The sequence below is a fragment of the Aphelocoma coerulescens genome, chromosome 1 (assembly GCF_041296385.1).
Source record: "Aphelocoma coerulescens isolate FSJ_1873_10779 chromosome 1, UR_Acoe_1.0, whole genome shotgun sequence".
NCBI classification, from domain to species: Eukaryota; Metazoa; Chordata; class Aves; order Passeriformes; family Corvidae; genus Aphelocoma; species Aphelocoma coerulescens.
This window is the reverse complement of record NC_091013.1, coordinates 71554569-71581961: the sequence shown is the minus strand read 5'-3', so window position 1 is coordinate 71581961 and position 27393 is coordinate 71554569. Positions and strand designations below refer to the sequence as shown.

Sequence of the window (27393 nt, the reverse complement as noted above, 5' to 3'; positions counted from 1 at the left end):
TTTGTCTTGCCTAGTTCCATTTACTCTGACACTGTTCTTCCTCCCTCCCTCCTCCTCCTCACCCATTAGCTCAGGGGATCACAAAAGCATGTAGCTGGGAGCCTGGAAGCTGCTTGCTGAACCCCTCTTTACCCAGCACCCCTAAAGTGGCCTGAGTGGAAAAAAGAGGCCATTTTGTGGGGACAGCTGACTTCTGGGCCTTCCCCTGGGGATTATACTGTTTACATCAGTACTGTAGCTAACAAATCTTGCCAGAGGTAGTGATTCCAGCAAGTCACGTACAGCAGATCTCCTTTAAGCAGCAATGAAATTTGTGATGGTTTTTTTGACATCTGCAATCTCAGTGGAAAGAAAGTATGACTCTTGCCTTGTGTTTGCAGCTGAAACCTTATCAAGGACAGAAAAGAAGATGCACCTCTATTTTTTTAAAATCTTCTGCAGGTACAAACAATGTTTTTCTAGTGTAAACTGAGAGGTGTAAGGCTCTGTGGGAGTGATCTCCTTCTAGGAATTTATTTTGTGTGGCTGTGATTGTCTCAGCAAGATAGGATGGGAAAAAAAGAAAGAGGCCCAAACCTCTAGATATCTGAAAGAGTGAAAGCACCAGTGAACGAGTCCTCACATGAAATCTCCTGTTTCTCCAAGAGAAAAGAAACCTTTCCCAGGGACCTGACACCTACTTATAGTGTTTTATGTGTTGTTTTTCAGGGAACAGCCAAGTTACACTAGGAACTGTGGCCTGCCCAATCTTAAGTCAAAACAAATAAATACTCTTGGGGTTTGCCTTTTGCCTGCTCAGTGCCAGTTTTTCTGTTCCCAATATGTGTCTTTTAATAAATTCTCTGCAAACATGGAGGCCAGGGAGGCAGCTCCCTGGCCCTGTTACCTCCACAGTGGCTGATGAAACACAGAAGAGCTCAGACAGCCAGTGACCCCACATCCCAACAGGTCAGCACTCCATTTTTGACCTTGCTAGCTGTTCTCAGTGCAGTGTTTCCTACTCAATCTTGTCTTTCAAGGAGGGACTGTGTCTAGTTCCCTTTTAGAAAGGGCAATTTTTAAAATTGCCCTTGTTTGAAAGAAAATACTGTGTTGGGCAGCAGTGAAAACAGAGAGCTGAATGCAGTCTGGTGTGTGCTGTGCTGATGTGATGAGGCTGGGCCATGAGTCCAGCAAGTTTTGCTTATTTCTGCACATTCAGTGGTGGTAAGCCACTGTGTACAGTACTTTACCCTGGAGGTTCCTCCCAGGACCATGCCAGTAATTTCATCTTGCTTTGATAAACCATCATGCAGACACGACATGGAACTGTAGTCCTAATGACCTGTGTTATTTAAAAATCAAATGACACTTTCGCAAGAGAAAATTCTTTAGTTCCAGTGTTTTCCTAAGATAATTATACTAAGGCAGCCTATTACGCTCCCCTGTAGTTTCATTTATTGCTCACTTTGTCTAAACTCCTGCCTGCCATTGCACTGCATTATTTTGTCATGTTCCACCCCATCATTTCAAAATAGCTTCCCTGTTTGTTTAAAAGTACAGCAAAAGCTTTAAAGACTTGAGGAAAGTGGTGCCATACACTTTGTGTAATGATGTACAGCCTGCCGCTTCAATTTCATTGCCTTGTAGCACCAAATTATGAAACTCTTTGCCTCTTCATCTCCCTTGTCTTCTGAGCTAGCAAGAGATAAACAGGAAAAAGGGGAGACACCTTCTGTTTGATATTGTCTAACTCTCAAGCCAGTTTGGGCTCTGATATTAATAACTTCCTGTTTTGCTGTAAGTCTTCTGGTAAGTGAAAAGCCTCCATTGAGCATTGACTTTTCAGCCTGAACTTAGGCAACTACATTGACTAGTGTATTCCCAGGCTCTAGGCTGCAAATTCCAGTTTGCTGCTTACCTCCAGGCCAGAATTTTGGAGCTGGAGTTCAAATCACTGAAAATCAGATGCCTAAATGCACAGTTAGTTGCCAAAATACAAATGACCTGACAGCTGAACACCTGCTGACCCTGTAAGTGTCTTGGGACTTGAGAGGGCAGAATCTATACAAATCAGTCTAATTTTGTGGAGGAACTTAGATAAGGATCCTAGTTTGAAATGCTGGGCTGTTGTTCATTGCTCAGGATGTGCTCAGAAGCTAGAAACAGAAAAGAGGATCTGCAAAATAAAGTGGAGAAAGGTGCATTTGTGTAATATCACTTGTGCAAGATGCTTGTGAAATGTAGTATGTGTTGCATTGCTTATTTTTTCACACATGCTTGAAGTAGTAAGACCCTTTCTTTTCCAGCTATCTGTAGCAGGTTGACCTTGGCTGAGTGCTAGATGCCCACTAAGCTGCTCTATCACTCCCTTTGCTAATGGGACAGGGGAGAGAATAAGAATAAGATGGAGAACAACCAGCAGGTGAGATAAGGCAGTTTTATTACAGTGAAAGGAAAGAAATAAGTGCAAGTCTGTGTGTGCATAAGTGAAGGGAAAAGTCAATCTCTACTTCCCATCAGCAGCAATGTTCAGACACTTCCTGGGAAGAATTCAGAATGCATAATGGTTCCTCTGGGAAGCAAACACTGAAGAATCACAAATGCCCCCCTTCCTCCTCTCTCTCTTCCTTAGCGTTATATATCTGAGCTGACGTCATATGGCATGGAATATCCCTTTGGCTAATTTGGGTCAGCTGGCCTGGTTGTGTCCCCTCCCAGGATCTTGCCTTACTCCCATCGCTTACTGATTGGTGGTATGGGCCTGCAACTTGCCTTGTCCATTTTTTTGTTCTCACTACTGGGGCAATTACTGTGGTTGCTGTGGTCTGAGTCCCTATCTCAGCCATAGTTGTTGTGGTTTGAGTCCCTGCCTCAGCCACAGTGTCCTCAAACAGAGTTTGGGTTCCTGCCTCAACTGCAGTCTCCTGGGAGTATTGAACAGAGGCTCCGTAGGCCCAGGCCAGCCCCCAGTACAGGGTGAGAAGCTGCTCACATTCCATCAGCCAAGGGGCCAGTTTGTTAGGGTTGTTTACCTGTTCAGGAGTAAAGTCCCAGGCAATGGGAGGTGATAACCGCCCTAGGAACGTGCCCAAATCCCTCCACACACCTTTCCACCCAGGAACTGGGTGCCTCAGGGCAGATTTTAATAACTCCTTACCTAAAGGACATTTTCTCTTGCACCAGGATGACTACAAATTCCATTAATTCCATAGCATAACAATGGTATTTGCTAATATTATTAATAGTATCAGACGGCTTATGTAAGGATTGGCAGTGACCATGGAAGTCTGCAGTAAAAAAATCATCCACATTCAACATACAACTTTCACTTAGAACAACAAAAACAACTAAAACTAAACAGAAAGAAAAGAAAAAAAAGTTCCCCACACCAGATCCAAAAATAACATCATCATGATACAGAATACAAATGGATGAACTACATAAAATCCACTCTTAGACCCTTCACTACAATTGCAATGCAAATTCCCCACTATCATTCTACTTGATAACATGGTTTAATACTTGTTTTGCCCAATATTTCTCCCAATTAATATCCTTATCTCAAAATCCTCATGACTGCCCGCTTTCTCCACCAAAAACTGTCGTGGTTTGACACTGGCCAAATGCCAGGCACCCACAAAAGCCACTCACTCGCCCTCCCCTGCCGCAGCTGGGTAGAGAAGAGAAAAATTTAATGAAGGCTTCATGAGTTGAGATAAGGACCAGGAGAAAACATTCCAAGGGCAAAACAGGCTCAACTTAGAAATACAAAGTGAATTTATTATTAACAAAATCAGAGGAGGATAATGAGGAGTAAAATAAGCCCTTAAAAACATCTTTTCCCCCCTTCCTCCTTCTCACCAACAGTGCAGGGAGACAGGGAGTGGGGTTTTGGTCAGTTCGTCACAAAGATTCTCTTCTGCTGCTCTGGGAGAGGAGTCATTTCCCTGTGAAACCATGGGGTCCCTTCCCACGGGGGACAGTTCTCGGTGAACTTCTCCAGCAGGGCTCCAAATCTCACAAGCAGCAGCCCCACCGCCCCTGCTGCAGCGTGAGCCCCTCCCACGGGCACACGGCCCTCCCAAAACTGCTGCGCCAGGGCTCTCTCTTTCCATGGGGTGCAGTCCTCCACGGACAGGCTTCTCCAGCCTGGAAGCAGGGCCCTCTCTCTCCACTGGGTCTCCCGCTGGATCACAGCCTCCTCCAGGCATCCACCCGCTCCGGCACGGGCACCTCCCCCACGGGCTGCGGGTGGATCTCGGCATCCCCCGTGGATCCCCATGGGCTGCAGGGGCACAGTCGCTGCACCATGGGCTGCACCACGGCCCGCAGAGGAACCTCAGCTCTGGTGCCTGGAGCACCTCCTCCCCCTCCTTCTGCACTGACCTTGGTGTCTCCATGTTGTTTTCCCCCTTGTGTTCTCACCTCCTCCTCGTCTCTAGCTGGAATTAATATTGCGCACACACTTTGTTTTGATTTTATTCTTAAATATGTTATCACAGAAGTGTTATCATCTTCTCTAATTGGCCAGCAGCGTGTCCATCTTCAGAGCCATCAGGGATTCACTCTTCTGGACATGGTGGGAGCTTCCACCAGCTTCTCAGAAACCCCCTCTGTGGCCTCCCTGCTACCAAAACCAGGCCATGCAAAACCAACACACTATCCAAATAACTTTCCTTGTGAATTGAACTACTTCCCGTGGATAATACACTGTTTTACTACCTGCTGCAGAGGTAGAGTCCCCCCAAATGCCTAATACCTGTGTACTGCTGCTCTGCATGACTACGAACTGTCTCCTGATCACAGTGTGAGACAGGACAGCTTGGACTTAGCAGTTCTATGGGATTTACAAATCATACCAGCTAATCAAGGTTTAAAACAGCTCTGGATTGAAAAGGCTAGCAAGTGGTCCAGCTGTGAGTTAATTCATTAGTTGCAGTAAATATCACTGGAAGAGCTTGTCAAAAGGAAATGTGAAGCAGCTGAAAAGAATTGTCCTTAAAGTGAATGTCAGAGGCTTTTGCAGCTGTCATCCAGTGGACTGGAGACTCTGGGCATTGGAGAGAAAATGAGGGTGAAAGACATAAAAATTTGAGTACAGAGGAAAAAGTACCAGTTCCCACTGAGTGATTATAAAGGAAGCAATCTCACCACTACAGGGACCTAATTAGAGACTGAATCTCACAACCATCTAACGTCTCCTCCAGGGCTCTGAGAAACCCAAACCAGCGAACGCAGCCCGCTCAGAGCAGCAGGTTCTGCTGCTTCAGCGGCATGATGGAGTACCACGTTTATGTAGCTGGGAGCATTTACAGTGTTCTTGTGTCCTGCTCAGCACTCACTTAGGTCCAGAGGAGCCACATCATTTTCTTGCCTGCCAGCACAGCATTGTCCTGGTCCTACAGAAGGCAACAACAGGCTTCCATTGCCGCATACCTGAGCATCCCAAAGGAAAGGTACCAGAGCCATTTTCCTTAGGCAAATATAAGAGTTAACATTGTCAACATTAACAAGACAGAATTTCATATTTCTATGACTGATCTGATAAATCACTACTTTTCTTGCTCTCCTAAATGTGCAGATCGATGTGAGTCCTCAGGCCTCCCTGGAGACACCAGTGCTGTCAGTCAGGGGTTGCATGTATGATTCACTCAAGCCTTGGGCTCCCCAAAGTACCAGTTACAGGCAGTAGGGATCAGACAGGAGCCTTTGTGAAAGCTTTGCAAAAAAATGGCTTAACAGTGCTTTGACTCATTAAAGTCGGAAAGAAATTTCCTGTTCATTGTCACTGGGTTTGGTGTCTCAAATTGCCACTGACATGTGAGTCCACAGCCCTGCTTCACAGAGCCAGTGCACAGTGCAGGATCCAGGTGTGTCTCTGCTTGCCAAAGTGGCTGTAGACAGAACCAAACCTTGTCATGCACAAGCCACCCAGGCCTCCAAAGACCTTCAAATGGTCGTATCCTGCATGATCCCTAAAAGAGGCCAGACAGCAATTGCAGCAGGGAAGCTTTAGCATCAGTAGTGCCTTCAAGTTGTCCATTGGATATAGTTGAGACAAAATAGCAAAACTCAAGTAAATGAAATGCATTTCTTAGCAGTTCCTGAGAGAGAACAGGTTGTGTTGTTTATAAGCTGCAAGCCAGGTCAAGTGGGCTGGATCTTCCACAGAGAAATTTCTGCCTCTGGCCCCAAAATATCATTGTAAGAAGGTAAGAAAAACATCCAAATTTCTCTCAATTCTTTCTAGATGGCACGTTATAAGCAACTGGCAGTCAGACCACTATAGATATTAAGAATTCAGGAAACATTACTAAATAACACAAAGAACAGAAAACAGTGTGTATTTTCTGAGAAGATTGGGAAGAAGTCCTGTGCCACTGAATGCTTTGGGAGAATAAGTCCTAATAGCTTCAGTAGCCAAATGTCACCTGGGACCAGAGTGTGAACAATTCTTTTGTAGTATTATTTGGCAAATGTCTCAACATCTTGAGCTCAGTGCAGAATAGAAAAGAAAAAGTTGGCCAGTGTTATTTTCTGGTGGTACAGGAACATTAATTTCTCTTACCCTGTGCGGTGGTATCTGACCATCTTGGACATCTGAGGGGCAGGTCAAAGGAAAGCAATGTGTAGATGTGGTTTTCAAAGGCACCTATTTCCAGTGAGGGTGAACTTCATTTACTGTTAGGAATAAATTTTTTCCTGGCATATTGTAACAGAAATACTAAAATAAACAAAAGCATGGTACACTTTGTAAGATGAGGTAAGCATTTGTAAGAGGTACCTGTGTAAGATGAACCTCAGGGCTATGTTGCCCACAGGCAAAGCAGCTCTGGGGCCATGTGAGCACTGAGGGCAAATGCTGAGCTGCTCCTCTGCCAAGCGGAGACTGTCCTGAGGCTTCTCTCCTCACAGGAGGAAGGAGAAAAAGCACCTTTTACCATCCAAGTGTATGACATTCCTGCTCCCCCTGGGTGGAAAGGAAAGGGAGCTCTTCTGCCCCTCTTGCCTGTGAGGGAAGCACTGATTATTGGAGTGATGGGCAAGAAGCTGTCTCAGGGCAGACCTTGTTCTCTGCAGGAACTTGCACCCCAGCCATTCCCTGCCCCAGACCTGGTATGCTGAGATGTCCTGACCTGCCCCTCCCAGGCTCTCCCTCTATTCTGTAGCTCCAGGCTCTGCCACTTTGTGTCCTTCGAAAGGCAGAGGTGGGGGAGCAGGCTCCCAGCAGCTCCAGAGGAGCAGAGGGTCTCCACTGGGGGTGTCTCCTTGTAGGAGATGAAGAAGGCATCTCTGCCATAGGGGCTGCCGGCAGGAGCAGTCACCCACCCCCCTCTGCAGCCGGCAGCACTCTGCTTTTCCCGTCGTTTGTTATCTGACGTCTGTTTTCGTGTGTTTCCCTCCAGGCTGGGAGCCAGGAGGGCTGGCACTTGGGACACCTCCTCCTAGTGGGCTGCCAAGGACGGTGGCAGTGTCCTCCCGCCGAGGGCGGTGGCCCCGGGCACACGGCATCTGTCCCCGCTGCTCGCCTGACCCTCCCCTCGAGACCTGCTTCTGCTGGGAGAGGCAAGGTAACCCTGCCACTGAAAACAGCTGGGACGGCGGCCAGCGGAGATTAATGGCATCATTAACGTTCCCAGTTTATTTATAGGCTTAAAAATGCCGTGGACCTGCAAACTGAGCACAGTTGCTCCGTGTAAGGCCTCACAGGTCTCCTGCCTCTGCCTTTCCCCTTCCTGCTCTTTCATTCTCATTGCTGGGACTGTAAAACCTCCGGAGCAGGCACTGCCTCTCATTGTGAATCTACTTTGTAAACTTTCCTAACGGAGGGGATACACACAGATACTTTTTTTTTCCACAAATGCTGTGTTTGTCTGGTTTCCTTCCTCTACCAACTTTTTCTGTGCACGCTGTGGCCCTCTTAGAGAAAATTCTCTTTTTGATGAATTCCTGAGGCAAAGGCTGAGCAGCCATCACAGGAATTAGTGATTTCCCACCTTGGGTTTTAACTGTGAGCTCTATGGGAGGAAGACTGAGATTCTAATAGCTGTGGAGAGCACCTAGGACAGGTAGGACCCTAGTGAGACATGCACATGCAATTAGTGATCATGGAGGTCTTCCAACAAAAGCCAGCAGAGCCAGCCCGGCTCCCAGGTCTTCCAGGAGCCTCACGGGACTGGTGGGAAAAAATAAAACCACCCCAAGTGTGTTGGCCCCAGAAGAGGAGTTTTTGGCTCATGACTTGTGGCCACATTACCTGGCCTGTCAGTCAGTGAAAGGTAAAGTGAGAAAGGAGACTTTTCAGCAAGCACAAATCCAAGGGATAGGCTGTGTGACTGGGAGATAGATGGCTCCATGGGTAGGAGGAAAAAGTAAAAATGCCTGTCCTCACACCCAGAAGCATGGATCACCAGTGTGGCAGCTCATGGAAGTGAGGTCGTTTCAGAGGGCAGCCACCCTTCACTTCACTGTTGCTTTTTTGTTGTATCAATCTGAGATAAACTCCTGTGTCAGTCTCTCCTTGGCCCTCATCTTATAGGGATGAAATAAAGAACCAGCAGAGAACCAAACCCCTGTTGTCTTTTTTTTTCTCTCTGGGAAGTGAGAATACTTCAGGGCAGAGTGAAGGAGCCCAAAATGGTAGAGGGAGGGTTTCTCTGCCATGGCCACTACAGGTGAAGCCACAACCCTGGGATGCCCTCACCCTGCCAACATCTGGTGGGTTTGAGGTATCTTGGGGGCCTTGCTTTCCCCTTCCTCTCTTTCCCACTTGGGCTCTTGGCTCCAGATCTCCTGGGATGGGGCTGTGATGAGGATGGGATTGCCTGCCTGGCATCTCACTTTCCATGTCTGTTAAATGGGACCATGACACTCAACCAACTTTATAGGGAAGCGTTCCAGGCCAGGCTGGATGGGGATCTGAGCAACCTGGTGTGCTGGAAGGTGTCCCTGCTCATGGCAGGGGAGTTGGAACTGGATGATCTTTAAGGCCCCTCCCAACTCAAATCATTCTGTGATTTTATATAGTCCTTTGAAGGACAAAAGCATACGTGCAATTGTTCAGCCATCCAAAGATCATAACTGGGAGATTATTTCCATGCCTGATATACATGAGATCCTGTATAATTTTAAAGGCTTCAAGGAAAAGGCAAGTCATATGCAGCACCTGACACAAAGGTGGGAAAGGGGAAAGAGTCATGTTTAACTGTACTCTATTTATGTGTAAGAGACACATTTTATATAGTTGTGTCTCATCTAAATTCCTGAACATCTAACCAGTGCAGCTTTCTCACTAGACAGATGTCAGACTAGGGGAGTGAGTCTTGTGACAAAAGAGGCCATCTGCATCTCAAACTGATTACCTGCTTTGAAAAGTGAATATGAAAAGTAGAAGGGTTTTTTTTTTAACGAGATGGCTAAATTTCATTTCAGCTCTGGAACACCTATCCCCTGAATGCTGGTGCTGCCCAACTGCTGTGACATTACTCACCCCTGATAGAGAAAGCAAGAGCTGGAGGTTTTTTTCCTGTTTCACTGGGCTACACCCAGTTGTAACCATATTTAACCTTCCTTTTTCTAGCTGCCAACACTGGGTGGCACTAAGTAACTCCTTCTGACATTTTACAAAATTGCCTCTAAAAACTTGAATCACACTGACTTGGCTCCACTCTGTCCTGACAGCAAATGGTTTTGTTTGAGAAACTTTCAATCATATGGTTGTTGCATAGAAACGTCTGACTTGCATGGCACGTTTCATACTTCCCTGGTTTGTTAGGTCGTTAAAACTCTCCTGAAACTCTGGCCTTACATCCTGGTAAAGGTTTAATGTGCTGTTGGACTTGAAATTTCCTGTACTGAGTTGAGAATTTATGGAATACTTGAATATATACACCTGAATATCCAATCTGTGCTTTATGCCAGAGGTTTAAATAAGACTCACTGAAAGATTGAGGTTGGAAGGCACCTCTGGAGATGACCTAGGCCAAGTCCTCTACTTGAGCAAGGTCAGCCAAAACATGGTTAACCAGGTGGTCCCCAATGGGTTCCACGAGCCCCTTGCCAGCCCCAAAGTTTCCTTGTCAGTCTCTAAGCAGAGCCTGGACACTGCCATTATCTGCTGGCCACCACTGCCAGCTTCACACTGTAAAAATAAAATAAATCAGCTTTAAAAGAAACACCCCTAGGAACATGTGGCTGTCACTCCCACTGGCTGTGCTCACCCTACAAGTGCTACAGCCACCCTCTTACCAGCCTCTAATGGCTCCAGCGGGCTCTGGGAGATGCTGGTGGTTGTGATGATGGAGGTGGCAAAAAATCAGGGCCAAATGGTTTGTCCTCAGAGGACACCCCAGGTCCATGAGCAGCCTTGTCTAGTGGGTGGCATCCATGCCCATGATGGGGGGTTGGAACTAGATGATCTTTAAGGTCATTTCCAACTCAGGCCATTGTAGGATGCTGTGACTTGTGGCCATTCTCAGCTACGCCACCTGTGGAGCCCCCCTGCCGTGTCCTGATAACAAACATTAACATCACTGTGAGCATACCTGTCCCTAAGAAGGTGTTTAAAGTGTAACAGACAGCAGATGGCATAACCTAATGGGATCATAAAGATTTGTGTCCTGAAAGGACATAGAAACACCAATGATAGTAGCTAAAAATCCTCAATACAGAGATTAAGTAAGCAAGTCTTGACATGGCCATTCTGACAGCAGTGGGAGAGGTGCAGCTGAGGAAGAAGCTGCCCAGAGTGAGAGATGATAACTGCTGAAGATCCTTAATGTCTCCAAGCAGAAGAGCAGGCAGAGGGTGAGACCATCTGAAGGCTACATTAGAGCCAGAGCAGAGATGATCATACATGGAGCAGGATCTACAGTATCCCTTCCCTCTCCTGTGGCAGTGGGAAGGGGGTACAGGTAGAGCCAATGATTTCTGAAGAACAGCTTACTCAGTGAAATGCGCAGTTTCTGGCTGATCAAAGCTCTCTGCCAATTGGTGTGCAATCATTCATCTGAATTAGCCCCGAAAATTAGAAACGTCAAAATGGCTTGCTTTGTTGGTTTGGGGCTTTTTTAAACTTTTTTTTAGAAGCTGATCTCAAAAGGAAACCTCAGCTGGAGTGAGGATTTACCCGACATGCTGTATCTTCAGAGTGTGGCCAAACCACAGGCTGTGGGACAGCCTGCAGTGGGGCTCTCCTAATCCTCTTGCTTGGGGTATAATTATTTACACTGTTTATTGGACCAGACAGAGCAGGAATATCTGCAGGACGAAACTTCCTGCCCCAAAGAGCAGGCCTGGGAGCTGGTAGTGGATGAGAGCAGTTGTTTCAGAGCAGCATTGGCTGCTCAGGGACAGCCAATTAAAAGGGCAGCATAGCATGGCACTTGGCTGCAGCTTAGCTTGGCCCTGTGTGTTGTGCCTATGGACCTAAGAGCAAACCAGCATTTTTGTAAGTTTGGTGGGTTTTTAACCCAGCATAAAATGCCCAGGATAACAAAGATGATGCTATAGCTCACCAGTGCTGGGATTCCATAGGGTGTGTAGCATGCCCTGGACTGAGGCATGAGACCATTCAGGAGAGCTGGAGGATGGAAAGGCTGGTGGGACCATGCTGGAGGAACATCAAGAGGAAAGGGAGACAGAGCTTGTTCATGTGGCTCTTGAAAGTTGTCCCAGGAGTATCCCTGCCCAGAGCAGCGCTACTTGGTGGCCAGAGGGAGCTGCTTGTCCCGGTCCAGAGGACAGCATAGGTGTGTGCTGACTGACACCACGGGAACTATCAAGGATGAGGACCCAGAGTCAGCTGGGGAGCTGTTTCTGGTATTGTAGGCACATCTGACAGGCATAGCTGCATCACCAGCAAAGAAGAGATGGACTCCAGCCCTGGATTTGTGCTCACTGTCTGCTGGGCTCTCTGCTAACTCTGAGGGTCTGGTTTGGATCACTCCAAGTAGCTGTTTCCAAGGTAAATGTTCTGCTTGGGAAGCGAGCTCTAGGCACAGTGCCTGTGAGCCCAACAGTGCCACTCTGCCCTGGCCTTTGCACTGAGCAGTGCAGGCACGGCCAGGCTTAGCCAGTCTCCTACCTTGCTGTGCTCCATCTCAGTGTGCCTCTGGTGCTGCCTGGCACACTGGCTGTGATACTGCTTCCAGGAAACCTTTTTAAAATTGTTTTCCATATGAGATACACGAGGGTTTTGAATTTGCATCCTGTGTGCTCTGAGGCTGTGTCGTAGGCAGTGGATTGTAGTGGGTGATAGCTTCTCTTCATAGGCCTTATGGCCGAGGACAAAGTCTCCTTGGGAATCTCCCTTTCCACTCCTGTGAAGGTTTTGGGGTAGACCTGTATCATGCTTTTTTAGCCTTTAGTTTGACTGCCAAACAGAAAATCAACTATTGGAAGATCTGCCTTGTCAAATAGACAAAGGCCCAGAGAGGAAGAAGCTCTTCGGAAAGAGGCCTTGGCTTTGCAGGGATCACGAAGATTTGGGCAGAATTCAGGCAGAGGATAAACCCCACTATCCAAGAGGATAACTTGAGGAAAGGGAGTTGCACAGGATTTTTCCACTGCTGTAGGAACCTTTGCTGTAATTCAGCTCATGTTGATTAACTCTGGATGCTGGATTCTTAAAAAGTGATTAGTGAGATCACCCTGGAAATAGAAACAGATGTGGCATCTGTTACACAGTGTATGGGGCTTAGAGGGAGGTTTTGCTGAAGCACAGTTGATCCCAACACTGAAACGAGACTTCACTCCTGTCACCTTCCCATTTACTTCCCCAGAAGCTAAACAGCCCTGTGAACATATGAAGTGAACTGGTGGGATTTGCTGTCGGTGGGCTGGTGCTGTAGTTCTGGCCAGTGACTGAATTGAGAGATGGGCTGTGGTGGCAGCTCAGCCTTTAGGGGAAGACATGGTATAGGACTTGGTGTCAGAGACACTTTACAAACACCTGAAACCCCAGAGTGAGAAGTCTGGGATTCAGTCTGAACTTGTGCTGGTGCTGCCTCAGAGCATCTTTTCCATCAGTGAAATGTAAACTATAGGTGGGTTTTTTTCAGTCCTTCTGCAGACTTGTTCCTATGCTGTATCCCTGCCACAAAATGCTCTCCCTTCATCCTGTAGTGACTCACTGCAGGTCTCAAGGATTATCAGAAGCACTAAGCAGCTCCCAGACAGCAATTGCAATTACGCTTCTGCAGCTGTGATTGTCCACAGCCGTGCTTTCTGTCTTCCTCCAGAGCAACGAGGATTTTAAGGAATAGTGCAAGGCTGAAGAAGGCAATACATCCATATGTGCTTTCCTAAATCTAATCTGGCATCCTTCTGGCTGCCATAACCTCTGGAGAGCAAAGTGCACATTTGTGCCGTTCAGAGCACTGCTGCCTGATAACCAATATCTGCTCTAATAGGGGAAGCATCGCAGCACCTGGGGAGAACGGGAGCAGGTTCCCTTTGATCTGCAGGGCACCTCTCTCAGTGCAGCTGCACAGCCAGGTAGAAAGCTGTCAGGAGTCTTGTTTTCTTCTTCCTTTTTTTCAGACTAAGTCTCTAGTCTCATACTCAAAAAGAGCCCCTGGCAGGCCTCCATGTAAAAATATAACAATATAACTACTATTTATTATTCATACAGGAACAGAGAAAGGCCATTGCTTTATGACCGTGTAATAAAACAGGTCACCGCTCCCCATGTGCTTTGAAGCCCAGGACATGATCCAGTGGAGGTAGAAAATGGGACTCCAGGCACGTAAAAGGGATTGCTATAGTGGTTCCCTTTGCAAAGACCAGATTAAATACACAACACACCTACAAAGCACAGGTACAGCTCCACAGCGGGAAAAAAAAGAAGCCCAGCATCCGTCTGCCTCCCTTGAACAGAAGTATTGCAGGGGAAGCTGAGCACTGCTCCACCAACACCCTTGGGGATCTGCTGAATATGGAGCCTGCTGGCATTGCACTGGTTTTACCTGGGTAAAGCCAGCTGCTCCTTAAAATAAATTACTTAGCTGCCCTCCTGTTGCACCTCTTGCCCCACCTCTACCCGCTATTACCTGCCCTTGTCCCTGGAGTCTCCACTGAGACCAAGGTAGGGCAGGTGATATGCCACGGAGAGGAGGGTGACCAGATGGATTGTTTACATTTCAAGAATGTAATCTCAACCCCTACCAACACCCCCAGCTCCAGCATTTCATGGCTATCCCTGCGGCTTGTTCCCCAGGATGCTGGGAGGAGCTCAGTTTGAAATGCAGGAGGTAGAGGGGACAGCCTGGAGAAGGCCACCTGGTAACTCACCTCCTGGAGGCCAGAGCACATCTAGGGGCAGGTATAGACTTCACAAGCTGAGTCACCATCTCCTCTCCTCCCCACAGCACCTGCATGGTGAGGAACCAGCGTGCACCCACCAGCTCCATTCACTCCAGCAGGGACTTGGGGACACAAAGATGTGTGGTGAGCAAGAAGGGCTCAAGTTTGCTCTCTGGTTCCCTGTAGAGGCATTTTGACACCTCAGAGGAGTTAGGGGACAGGCAAGCACAGCACAGGCGGAAAGCAGGGTGCTGTCAAAGCCTGTGGAGCAGCCAGCAACCCCACCAACATCTCTTTCCCCCCCACAGTGGCAGCAACCCCCCACCTCCCATCCCAAATGGAGCTGTACCCCAGCAAGCCCAGCTGTCCTCAAGGATGATGCAGCTCTTCCGGGCTCTCACTTGTTCATGCAGGGCTGATTCAAAAAAGATGTTGGCAGAAGATGTTACAGACCTTTCAAAATCTCTCTTCATACTCTGGCACTTCCTCCTCTCCATCCTCAGACAGGAATCACACAGTTCTGGACCTCATTCCCCAGCCCTGAAGCCCTGGCAAGCAGAAGCCTGTGCCCAGCAGCAAGTCCTCCCGATTACTCCTTCTAAAAACACTTCCACCAAAGAGTTGATTAACACTACAAAGTGCCCTCCCTGAGCACCGTGTGTCATGCACAAGATTCGTGCACCACTGCCCAGGGAGAGGATGGGGTCCAGGCTCCTTCTGTAAGCCCATACAGGTGAAGGGAGAAGGGATGTTATCAGGAAGGGCAATGGTTATCCTCGGGAAAAAAGTCACATAATATAGATTTTCTTCCCTCTAAATTCCTCATATGCAAGGCATGGAAACAAAAAGACATCCTTACTCTTATTTCCATCGAACTTTCATCAGAAAAATAGAAAGCATGTTAAAAAAAAAGGAAGAAGGATGTAAGCAATCATACCAAAGGTGACTGAAATCTCTGAGTGCACCTGCCTGGCTGTGTTAGCACTGCTGGACCCTTGCCCTGGAGCTCAGCGATGCTCAGGGGACAAGGCAGTGCTCCCGGGGGGGTTTTCTCCAGTCAGCATTCCCACAGCTGGAGCAAGGACACAGGAGGAAGTGCTGGTGGTCCTGAATGCTTTGTTTGAGCAGCTGAAAGGAGAGATGTTTGCTCCCACAGTTTATTGGAAAAGCAGAGCAGTGTGGCTGCCAGCACAGCCACAAGGTCCCCACTTGGTGATGAAGGTCTGCACCCAAGGGCCTGCTGGAGCACACTCTGACATGGCAGCCCAGCCTCCTCTGGGACAGAAGCCACTTGGTGCTGGACCTACAACCAACCACAACAAGCCTGACGCTGCCTCCCGGGCCTGCCTGCCCAAATAACTCTGTAATAACTCCCCCCTCCACACACCCAGGCATAACCACACATTTTTCCCAAGTGTTTAGCAAATGTAACCTCTGTGTTTTATACCTTTCACTCATTGATCAAGCTGATGTGTTTCTCTTTTGGACAAATAGTCATTACATCTGAAAGTTTATGGCTAGGCTTTGAAGTTAATGTTCTCTGAGATGAAGGAGAAAGTTCACACTTCTCCTATTGCTTCCAGCCCTTCTGGCTGCAGACCAGATAAGAGAGTGATGCCTTCAATTTACAAGTGATGACTATTTTTGCAGGCAGAAAAGCCAAAAAACTTCTTAATGTAATAATGGCTTGAACACTGCTATAGTGCTCAGCAAAATGCTGGAAAAGGAGAGAAGTGGGTTCAGGAAACCTATGGATGCCTCAAACTGGTTATTTCTCTATTTTCTCTCAGTTTCATTTGAGGCTGCATTTCCCTTCCTCCACTTTTTTGCTGTTGCAGCCACTCTGACTCGGGTTGTCCACAAGCTGTTATTTTCTGCCAGCAACCTTCCTGTGGGGAAGAACAGCCTTCACAGCCAAAAAGTTTTCTCCTGGATATTAACAGGAGATATTAATTTTCCTTGAATAGGTAAAGAAAATGCAGTTTTACAGCACACTCCATTAACAGCCAAGACTGAGTGTTTAAGTTGGAGGGTGTTAAGGCATTCAGTTCCTTCACACTCATTTGGAAATTGCAGCCTTGGTGTGACCTTTCCAGGCCTCCTACTTACCCTCCTTCCTACTGCAGCATCAGCTTCTCCAGCCTTCACTGGGAGAAAGGTTTTAGGAGCTTTTAGGGGCAACCTGCACAGAATGCTCAGAGCCAGACTGTCACTGCCTGCAAGCTCCAGGAGGAGTAAGCAAGGCTGAAAGGACTTTGGAGAGCGATGGGGTTTTCCAGAGCTCCATCAAGCCAGCTTTGGGAAGTCTCCAAAGATGGCAGAGCCACCACCTGAGTAGAGGTGCCTGTGCTTGCCCACATCCTGCTCCCCTGCCCACCACATCCCTCCAGGCCTCTTCACTCAGAAGTGGCTTTTCCATTGGACCCCACCAGTCATAGGACTGGACAAAAAAAGAGATGCCAGGAAGACCCATGTGTACCCCTCAGCTGGGGTTCTCTGAGCCCGTGCTAGGGAGATGTGAAATGTAATTCTGACAGGAGCTCCTGCAGAGTGTGCACAGTATTGCCAGCATTTTGATACTGCTAATGAGTAGATGCTTGTATAAATAAAATACCTTCTGATACATGGTTTACAAAACATCAAGGTTTTCAATAATTTAGGATTGAATTACACCCTGTTGTAGCACATAAAGGGAAGGATTAGGGCACTGCAGCTCACAGCTGGGCAGCTAAACCTGATTCTCCTGTTCAATCGTCGGCATTCGATTTGTTTCTCTTAAATATTCAGCTGAAATTCAGCTGAAAGGCATCAGCCATGTTCAGATCAGTAAGGTACCATTGGATGAATGCTTGTGCTCTTTGTAAAGTGAAATTTGGCACCTGACTGGAGGGACCACAAGCCCCCCAGAAAATCCTGGATCCCTCCCTATTGTGGAGGCCAAGTGCTGCTGAGGACTGACAGGTGAGCAGCACAAGGCTCTCAAGCCTCCCTGGCACAACCCCAAGGACCAGTCAGAAAATCCCCCCCAGGAGGTGATGAAAAACCTTAGGGTGCCATCAGCATCCCCCACACCAGCCAACAGAGTCCCTCCATCAGTACAGACCCTCAGCATCCTTTGCCAAATGCAGTAGTTCCCTTTCATTGGTAGCCACGCTGCTCATTTGCTTCTCTCAGCACAACCAAGTGAAAGGGTGGGCTCTGCAGGATTTCTGTTGATCCTCCTCCCTGTCTTGGCATTGGGATCTGGCTCACTGACCACTCAAGAAACTTCTCTTTCCTTTATTTTATTCCATTTCATCCTTTGCTGTAATGCTAAATAAAATCTACTTATTGTTAACCACACCTCGCAACAGCAGTGGTTATGTTTGCTGCTGGTTTCGTTTCCAAGTCATTTAAATAAACAACTGAGCCATGAGTAGAAACTATTAAACATCCTTTTCCCCTGGACATCATGACATGCCAGGCCATTAATATTTCTTTAGCACAGCAAACTTTGAGGCTTCAAATCCATACCTTGGTTTGTCAAATGGGATCTTTATTAACATTTTCAACTATCCAGCTAAGGAGTTCCTGTGTTGCAGTGAATGTGATGTTGTGTGGTGTTTCTCACACTAATTTCTTGGGAGATTTGGGCCTGTAATTTGGTGCAGTCCTCACAGCAGGGATGTGTTTCACCTTCTAAGGTGACGTCAGCCACTCGTCCTGGCATTAAAAGTCAGCCAATGTCCCTTCCAGCTTTTCCAGGCAATCAGCAGCCAGAAAATCAGTGTTGTGCTTGGGAACACCAGCATCAGGAAGTGTGAAGGTGGTTGTCCTGCCACTGGTCTTGGGGCTACCCTCTGGGAACCAGCCCCAGTGCAACACCCCCTCTATTTCAGTGAATGCCCAGTCTTTCCTTCAGGAGCACCTACAAATACCTGGCAGTGCCACACTGGGGACACGACGGATAGATCTCCCCCCCTGGGGAACTTGGGGGTTGGAAGTCATTTTAGGGGCTTTGATGCTTCCCTGGGGAAGGCAGGGCCAGTGGGAAGGGGGTCTGGGTACCAGCGGCACTGGAGCATCCCTGGGGCAATCAGGGGCACCAGGACATCCCATGCCATGGTTCTGCTTTGCTTTTATGGTGCTGCCTGCTCACTCCCATTTTCAGAGGGTGGCACCATTGAAAGTGAAGCTCTGCACCCCTCAGGGGAGACACTCTGGAGAACACCAGCTGGTTCCCCAACTCCACTGCAGAGCAATATTGTTTCACCACAAAAAAATCTCGCTGGCCAACACACAGCAGGTCTGGAGCAGCCCCTGAGAAGCACCAGGCTCTGCATCCCATTAGGGCTGCCCGGAGGAAGCTGGACAGAGTTTTTATTAAATCAAGCTCACTCAATGCTTAAAGAAGGGCTTTTTTGAACTAGGAGCTGAACCTCATGTTTGGTGCCCTGCCAAGCTCAGGATAGTGCGAGGAAGAAAAGGAGATGTATTTTTGGACTGCATGTCTGCTAACAGGCTGTTAGATAAAATTAAAGAGGCTGTTTATAAAGAATCCGCTGGTGCTGAAGCAGATGTGGAGGCCCGAGTTTATGACAAGATATATTTCTGGTGCTGGCACGAACAATCAATTTCATTCAGGACTTTCCTCATGTTGTAATGATTTGTTGGTTTGGGGTTGATTTCTTTTTTATTTATTTCATTATTTTAACTGAAACTGGCACAATGCCCTCATTACTTGTGATAAACTTGTTTGTTTACTTATGTCGTGGTAACCGGAGAGCTGGGCTCAGGCTCTGCTTCCTTGGATGCTGGTTGTTTCCTACCAGAGCACTTGGAGCTGTCTGAACACTGGCACTGTGCTTTAAAAATACATTGCTTTCCTCAGCCTTGCAGGCAGCAAGGGCATCACTGTGCTTCTACAAGAAAAATCAAGAGCACAAGTGAAGGCACATTGTCATTAATTATACATGGTTTGGGTTTTTCTCTCTTGCTGCTCCTCCTTGGACCCTACACCGAGGCCTGACTTCCTTATGGCACAGATAAAAACTTGAAAGGAAGAAGCCCAACACAATTGCTGTGAGCTGTATCTACAGCAGGGCACTGCATATGGAAGGCATAATATTTGGTAGTAAATTTTTTTTGACTTTATAGTAGAAGTTAAGGGAAAAGGTGTCATCCTTGGCCTAGGGTTTCATAAGTGCCACAGGCAGATGGGCTCTTTTAAACCTTCTCCTCCTCTTCCAAAGGGAGAAACTCACAATCTGGACTCAAGTAAACCTTAAGGTAATAAAATTCCAGGTTCCAATAAATCTTTGTTTTATAAAAACACATCCAGCATATATCAAAACAGAAACTGTAAAAGAAATTAAATATGTGTGGGTCACATACTCTGCTGGATGCTCCTTAATAGTTTTGCAGAATCAGTGGAATAACGAGGTGCAGTTTTGCTCTATGAAGTTTTGGCACCTCCCTGCAGCGCTGTTGGGCTGCCCAGGGAGCCCACCCAGAACATGAGCAAACACAAGGGGGAAGGGGAGGCAGCCCCACTCCCAGGTCCTCTCTCTTCTTTCCCAGTGCAGACAAGCTGGGCTGTAGCTGCATCCCCACGAGCCCTGGGCCTGTGCTCAGCCAAGGGCTTTGGGTGCTGGAGCCATGGGCTGCTCTATGTGGCCCATGGGCATCCCAGCATCTTCCCTCTGGGGGCCCAGCAAAGTGGGGACTTGCTCCTCCAGCCCCAGTGAGTGGCAAGGCCATGGCAAACAAAAGTGCTGTAAGTCAGAGGGAGTAAAATGATATCGGGGGGGAGGATTGGCCTGCCTGTTCCTGTAAAGTGGAAGAGCAAAGCAAAAACAAAAGGAGCTGGGATCACACTGCAGAGACACAGATTTTAACAAGCTCCTTTTCAGGGCTTTAAAAGATTATGCATGTGACATAATCTTGACATTTCCTGGCTCACTGGCGATTTCCTCAGATCAAATACCCGGAATGCTGGGGACTTGTCACCACCTCGTGCAGCTCCTATTACTTGCAGCACCCCAGGGGACACAAGAAGGACAGAAGCCCAGGGGTCTGGGTCAGGGGACAACACCCTGCACCCCTCTTCCTGTGCTCCTCCTCACCCTGGCTGGGTGAGACATGGAGCACACATCTTCCCTTTCAGAAATTCCCCCTAATTTTGAGGGTTGAGATTTAAGGCTCCTTGCCACGAGTCCTGCACCCAGAAGCCTTGGCAGAGAGACTAAAGCCTGCGAGAGCCCTGGCAGGGACAGGCCCTCAGACCTCATAACAATATCTAATCTATTTCTTACAATCTATTGTGTAATGCCAATTTTATAAAATTCCAGATGACTTGTTGGAGTGGTCAAAACCAAGTCCAAAAGCGAGCAAAGCCCTCAAAACTTTGGGAATCTTCTTATAATGAAGCTTCAGCAAGTTTCTGCTGAAACTAGAAAGTTATGAGGAAAGAGAAAAAAAATCCAGCACAACATTTTTTAGCATTTTGTCGAGCATTGGGACAGGCTTCCCAGGGAAGTGGTAGAGTTGCCAACCCTGGAGGTTGCAACCAGAGAAGGGACCCAGCAAGGTACAGTGGCAAACCCCCATCCTGACCTGAGATCTTCCAACTTCTGCTGTAGTGGGTAGAAGGACAAAAAACACAGACTCTTCCCAGAATTTTTAATCTGGATTTTCAAAGGCTGCATAAATCTGGGTTGCTCAGCTCTCTGTTATTAATTACTCTAAAATAGATAAAACCAAAGGCAAGCAAAGCACCCCCTGTCTGGGAAGCACTCATACCACGACCAAAGACCCCAGGCAGCTCTTCCCCACCTCCTCTTCCCCACCAGGGAACCACTGGCAAATCAAGTCCCCTGGAGGCTGCAGGTGCCAGGGGATCAGGGTGGTGGGACCCGCAGGGGTCACCCTTCTGCTCCTGACCAGGCAGGTTCAGGCTGGCAGTGCCTTTGCTGCGTGTAAACAGGGAAGCTGCAGCTGAGAGGTTAATGCAATTCCCCTCTTAAAAAAGTATTTAGAAAGGGCATTTAAAAGAGTATCACCAACTAGTTTAATGCAGCACCAGCATGGCTTTAGTAGTATTTTTAAAAAATTAATCCTAATGTTAAAAAGAATATATCTTTTGTTATGATTTCCATGCAAGCAGTGTAAATAATTGATAGAGGATGTTGCAACCCTTCCAGCGCAGCCCTGCATAGCAGAAAGAGAAAGTGAAACAAAGTGCAAGCTGGAAAGCCCCCGGAGGGCAGGAAGACAAGGCCAGGAGGAGCCTTTGGAAGGGCTCCTGCCTGCTCAGTCCCTGCCCCAGGCTCCCAGGCCCAGGCAAAGGCTGGGCAGAAGGTTACAGCAGGGATTAGTTAAACAGCACCACCTCTTTGGTCACCTAGACTTGTATTCACATAATCCTCCAAGTCTTGTGCTAACACACATGAGGGGGGGGATGCGTTTTAGCTTAAATATATCCCATGCTCTGGCTTTTTATACTCACTTAGAGACGTATGGTGGTATTTTCAGACTTGGGTCACTTCAATTTTATTATTGCAGGTGGCCCAAATAAACTTTCACTAGGTTTTTCATGTGTGTTTTCTAAAGAGAACTGTGAAATGAACAGTTAAGAGGTTTGGTGGAGCTTTTGAATAAGGATGGGGAGCAGCTTCCCTATCAGTTTTACAATTATGTAAACTCCACTTTGCCTCAACCCTCACATTAAATGCATCATCCCAATGCCAAAAAAATCAACAGTACTTACCTGAGAGACACAGATATTGAGATATAAAACAACTATCTATTACAGGCATTTCAGGCAATTTGAATTGTGTCATGCATCCGTTTCCACCTTTCTTTCCTACGTTTTCCTTCACTAAAAACCTTCACAAAGCTGCATGCACCTAACCTGCCTCACAAAAAAAACCTCCAAGGTTAATTTATTACCAATTAACTTGGGAAGTTCAACACCTTTGCAAAGGCTGGTGTGAATGCTCAAAATCCATAACTGGAAATCAAATACAGGTAAATCTCTGATTAAAAAAATAAATAAGGAACATGATTAGTAATCCTTTGGTGTTTGGATACCAACCCAAAAGCAAGCGCAAAAGGGAGCAAGGCTAACAACCACATCCCCCTTTTAGGAGTACAGCTACACACTGTGCAGCACAGTAGGTTCTCTCTGAAGCATTTTTAGAAGTCTTCTGTGGGACAAAGGAGTTGTCTTGAACTTTTATTGTTTTAAAATTAATGCAGAGAAATAAGAAAATAGGGAGTTTCCTTTGCAAAAGTCACGGAGCAGTGATTAAGCACAGGGGATATCAACTTGAACTCAAGTTTTGAGAGCACTGAACAGAGAAAAGTCCAAGTAAAACACTCAGTTTGCAAGTTTACCTTTGAAAAAACACCTGTGGAACCTCCTCTGCCTTTTGGCTTTTTTCATGAAATCCAGGAGGTCTCAGTGATGAGAGATTTCTGCACGCTGTGGGCACAAGCCACTGCTCAGAGCAGCGCTCTGGGATGTGCAGGCTCCTTGTTTATATTTCAGTGCTACACGTGATTAATCCTCCATTTCATTCATTGTCTTTTTACTTCTCTGCTACTGGGAACAGTAAATAAGAGGGAAGTTGTAACAAGAGCCTCCCTTTTATTCAGAGACTTTCTGTTTCCTGCAGGCTGGCGGCTTCGAAAAAAATCACAGCCCCATTGTGCTCCAAAGTCATACTGAATGATTCAGATGAAAAGAAAAACCCACGTCAGTAGGAACAGGGGACTCAAAGATGAGTGTCGAGGCCAGCAGACCAGGGAGATCGATCCCAGGCAGCAGCACATCCTGAGAATGTTGCACCCTGTGACTGCAGCAACATTACGGTTTATCTCTCTGTGCTGCGGGTCTGTGGAAGGCAAGCGCGGCTCCCGGGATTAGGGGTGTCCCTGAGCACCCCTGGCACCACGGGAATGGCATCAATTATCTGCGGGTGGTGGGGCGGCAGGACAACCCTCCTGTCCTACCTGGGGGGCGCAGATCCAGCCGGCAGCAGCCGGGGGAGGTGAACTCACTCCTTCCTCCTGAGCAGGGCTGCCAGCGGTGGATGTCAGGCCGGGCAGGAGGAAGGGGCAGGGTCACCAGCGGCGGGGGCAGGGAGGCAGCGCCCGGGTGCTCCTGTGCGGAAGCAGAGCACGCAGTGATAGAGACAGTGTTGCCATCACTGAACATCTGGTACGAATGCTCCCCAAAAATAGATCACTTCCTTCTTCCAGCTCAAAGGAAACAGTGTTGGAAGGAGTCTCAGATACGGCAGGGCTGGTGCAAAGAGGGGTCTCGTTCACTGGCAGCCTCTCACTGGGAGCCACTGACATTCCGGGGTGTGACTCTGGGACCAGCCATCAGTCTCAGGCAGGATCCAAGGGATTAGTCCTGCCAAAAGCCCCGACAATCCACGTGGGTGCCGTGCCTCTCAGCGCCCCTGAGCAGAAACCCACCAGCACTTTCCATCAGTGGCTAGTATAGCAAAACCAACCCCTCTGTCCCCAAAAGCTGCTCCGGTGCTGAGAGGCTCAGGCTGTGATCAGCCCTCACCTTCGTTTTCCAGTATCAGTTTTACATTGCAGTGCTCGTTCACAGCATCTTCCTTATTGGCAGGTGTCGGGAGAAATGTGTGTCAACAAATCTGAAGCGAGCGTAAGCGCCGCTACAGTCAAGTCTGATAATAAAACGTGAGTCACTGTTATTCAATCATTCACCAGCGCACGACTTGCAAGAAAGTTCTCTCTTCCAGGAATCTCCACCACACAAATTTGAGGGTTTTTTTTAAAGAGCACCCTAATTTTACTTTTAACTGCATGGCTGAGTCTTCAGAGGGCCGGTTCCGCTGTCCCTACTTGCAGCCCATCGCTCCGCTCCCTATGCATCTGCATTTCAAAGCCAGGCGTGAGGCACCCAGCCCTGGCATGATCCATGACCCGACGTTCTCCCCAGCAGTTTTCATGCTCAGTGTCTCCCCAACACCAGGAGTGAACTGGCAGCAAGGAGAGGGCTGCTGGGACTGACGCCCAGCTGCCATCAGTGCCCCACACCATCTGTAGCGCAGCTGGGCACTGTTAGTTTAGGGGATGCGCATTTGTCCCCTGGGCTGGGATGAGGAAGAGTGTGGTTAACCCCAGCATTTTGGCAAGGGAGACTTTTTCCCATAAAGGTATTATTTTAATTGTTTCCTTACATTGCAGTTTAGGAAGGAGCAGGAGGGGTCAGGGATGTCTTCCCAGACATTTGTTCAAAACTGTTTTTATTCTTGGTAACAAATGCCCCCGCCAAACACAGCAGCACACGTCCTCAGTTTCCCCTCCGAAAGCCTGATTTTTTGAATGGCTTCTTGGAAAAAGCATTTAAATGGTGACCTCTTGCTGCTGTAAGATGTGCAGGGAGATGGGTCCTTTCCAGGCATTCAAGCTGCAGTGCTTGGTCTTTCCTGTTTTTACTGAGGAACTTTTGGGAGGCCAGAAATACATGAATTGAGCTTTTGCTGCCTTAATAGGTGAAAGGCTGCTGGAAGCACGTGGATAAACTTCCTCTGTGCCAAATGACCGCCATTTAAGTCAAACACGTTTTAACAATAGAAGCAAAATTTAAAAAGGTGTAGTTACAAAACCCCACATTTGCCTGTCTGTCCTCCTTGCTCCGTGCTGCTCTGCCTCTTGCTGCTTAGCTTGATCTTGAGCACTCCTGCTGCAGGGAAGGCTTGAGCTTCTGATGTGGCAAACAGGTAGACTAAGCTAATTTATCGCTCGAGTCTTTTATTCCATCACAGAGCGGCAAAAGGGAAGGCTCGTCTCTCCTGCGGGTCACCTCTAATAGCAATTGCTTCAGCAAGATGGATTTCAAAATTAGGTGCTCTTGAAGCAGAAGGCACACTGTATTTTTCAACAGCACAAAGCAGCCATAAGAGGAATCTGACCTTCATTCTTCATAATAAATTCACTGGGGAAAAAAAATCCATCTTTTGTTTTTCAGCTTGAAGTACTGTCAAAAGAAAAGCCAGGGCACAACATATACAAAATAAAAACACAAGACAACTTCAGCAAAATGATAAAAAACTCGGAGAGATTTACTTTTCCTGCTTGTTCTTACTCAAACACTGGAATAAAGTCTGACAGCTTGTCTGCAAGTACATTGTTTTGGAATAAAGGCTGGTGTTAATTTAAAGTGGATCTATTCTAGACTAAATTAAGACCACCTCAAAGCGGTTTTCAGATGTAGGGTCCAATCCAGTAGCAAAGTTTGGGGAAAAGTTTATCTATACACACCCACATTTAGGCACTTAGCACATTTGTAAAATACCCCTTAATGTATTTCAGGTGCTAAAATAATGTCTGCTGCAGCTACCAAAGGAAAATGTCACACACTGTCATTTTCTGCTAAAATGCCCCCAAAAGATGTGATCTGTAGTCACGTGCAGACTCGTAAGCTAAAGAATGTAATGGAGGAATGTTTGAAAATATTTGGCATTTTACTGTTAATAAAATGATCAAAAGATTTGAGTCCTAAAAGCCTGTAGCTGGTCAGCTGCTACTGGCACAGCCTGGAAATGGTGAAAATTAATCGTCTCTTGTATTAAACACTATCTTTGTATTTTGCCATGTCTCCGTTACAGACTCTGTATTGAATAACGTGTTATAACCCAACGCAGCACACTGCCTTTATTCCTTTAATCTCCTGTCAGGCATAGCTGGGAAGGAAGAATGGGAATGTTTATTCTAACTAGCAGGTCTAACCCTTAGGCTAGCAAGAATTAGGAGAGGTTTTTTCCAAGCTCGGCTTGTCACCCTATCTAGAGAACCTAATGCTGTGGCTGCAGTACGCCTGGCTCCTCTTCTGGAGGAGTCACTCAAATCCAGCTTCCCACTTTCTAGCAAGCCTAGACCCAGCTATTACTAGCCTTTTCTCCTTCAGGATGGGCTGGTTACACTGATAAAAGCAGCTGTAAAGAGGCTCAGTGTCAGCGGTGCCCTAATTAAGCAGCAGAAATCAGCCACTTCACACCCGTTAGTTCAGGTTTCCAGGGGCCCTGTTTGCCTGGACAGAAACATTTTGTTAAATAACATTTTGTTAAATAAACATTAATAACATTTTGTCAACTTTTTGCTAGAGCTGGTGTGGATCACTGAAAGCCCAGCAGAAGGGATGAATGCTGTCCATACATCTAGTTAAACCAGCTTGAAATTACAGACCATATCTAGCATACATAGGTGGCTGCAACTGCAGCTCCTTTCAGGACCAACTTGAGACAAAGAACCCTAAAAATCAGTCTGGCTTCATTTGGATTCAAGGTATCGTTAACTACCACATATTAACATTCAAGCTCTCTCTAGACCGGTCGATTTTTTGTTGTTGTTTAGAACAGGAGCAGTCTCTTCTTTACCTCTACAACAAGCATTTCTGTGGTTTAAGCCCTAGGAGACGCTTTTTGATAGTGATGCCAATGCTGTCAGTTCCCTTGTAGGGAACCACCGCCTACACAGTTGTAATTTCACTGCTCATTGTCCCTCTTTTACAGCAGGCACCCACTTTTAAAGATCAAGGGGAGGCAGATTCAAGCTGAAGTGTCAGCAGTAACTGACCTCGGATCAAGTAATCTTGGAGTGGCCAAGTCTGACCTACCAGCACAGAGACGAGGGCAGTTTTAACCAAGAGGATTATTTAACTGCTGGAGCTTGCAGGGGAGCACAGCTGGGGAACAGGACGGTCCTTTCCAGCAACAACCTTCAGCAGCTCTTCTTTAAAAAGGGGAATTAATCTACCTATGGCATTCCTCTTCACCAAACACCACTTCCATTGATTAATAGCAGTTTGATAGCAAACACAGGTGAAGGCTTCGGCCTGAAATCCATGTGCCAGCTCAGCCGAATTACAGGCATGTTCCAAGTGCTCCTGAGAAAACCACAGCCAATCCAGAGAGCTCGGGAAGCTTTGGTGCATCTCCCACCCAACACCAGCCTCTGGAGTGAGATACAAGGAGTTCTGTTCCTCAGTAAGCAGCACTGATAATTACATTACCTACCCTCTTCAGCCTTGAGCACGCTCTGCTTGTTACCAACGTGCTAAAGTCAAAGGAAAGGCCAAGGCCG

At 47.2% G+C, this 27393-nt stretch overlaps 1 long non-coding RNA gene across 1 annotated transcript in view; it reads left to right on the top strand.

The window, feature by feature from the left end:
• Positions 1-8552, top strand: part of LOC138109342 (uncharacterized) — a 57279-nt gene extending 48727 nt beyond the window's left edge. Inside the window, exon 3 of the long non-coding RNA XR_011150420.1 lies at positions 7389-8552. This is a non-coding gene — a long non-coding RNA (uncharacterized lncRNA). The remainder of the gene's footprint in view (positions 1-7388) is intronic.
• The last annotated feature ends 18841 nt before the right edge of the window (positions 8553-27393 follow it).